The sequence below is a fragment of the Octodon degus genome, unplaced genomic scaffold (genome assembly GCF_000260255.1).
Source record: "Octodon degus isolate 3935 unplaced genomic scaffold, OctDeg1.0 scaffold00116, whole genome shotgun sequence".
Classification (NCBI taxonomy): domain Eukaryota; kingdom Metazoa; phylum Chordata; class Mammalia; order Rodentia; family Octodontidae; genus Octodon; species Octodon degus.
This window is the reverse complement of record NW_004524692.1, coordinates 882,033-882,965: the sequence shown is the minus strand read 5'-3', so window position 1 is coordinate 882,965 and position 933 is coordinate 882,033.

Sequence of the window (933 nt, the reverse complement as noted above, 5' to 3'; positions counted from 1 at the left end):
CAGAGCAGGGAAGAGCAGAGAAGAAACAGTTCACAGCAGGGAAGGTAGGAAGCAGCAGTAGGGTCCAGAGCCACTGAAGCTGGAAATTGATCACACGTGGGAGGGCAGGATGAGGCCTCATTGCCTAAAGCAGTCAAGCTACCTCAGTCTTGAGAAAAGCATCCTCCTGGACATTGTGGCTATTAGTTGCTAGGCATCTTTGTCTTGTAACTTTGCAAAGGTACAAATAAACATCCCTACAGTTGTTCTGGGGGCCTTTGCCTAGCAGGCGTGGTCCACCGCCTGACCTCATCTATTATCTCTTGTCTTTATTTTCTAAATCATCTTGCCACTTTCTCCCAGGGACTACCAAGAGACCAATAGTCTGCTAAGTGTTAAATCAGTCTCTGTAACTATCAACCTTCTGGCCTTGAAGGTTGACACCCACACCGTAGCAAGCAGTGAAGCAGCAAAAGCAAGCCTACCTTTCCCTTCTTTTATCCCATCCAAGCTGAAAGCCTTGTGGTTGGTGCTACCCAACCCCACGGTGGGTTTTCCCATTATCCACACCCAGAACAATGCTAAACCCATTGGAAGACTAATTCAGGGATCACAACATTAACCCACATTCACCCTCCCTAGATCCAGCTACCTCCAAAAAGGCCCATCTCTAACCCCAAGGAGCTTTCCAGGACATCTATATAAGCCATAACACAATTATTATTCATTCTCCTAAAAGGAGAAAGAGGGAAGTGGAGATAAGCACTACTACACAGCCAGAAAAGTCCTAAGGATCTGACAGCTTTTCAGGATGACACTGCCTGTCACATGGAGAAAAAGGAGTAGAGCTGCAACCCCACCCCCACCCCTCACACTCATGGCAAACAAGATCCCTCTGTTTTAGCCTTTGTCCTACTTTAGTTTTAAAATGTGTTAAATTTCAAAACACAGAGA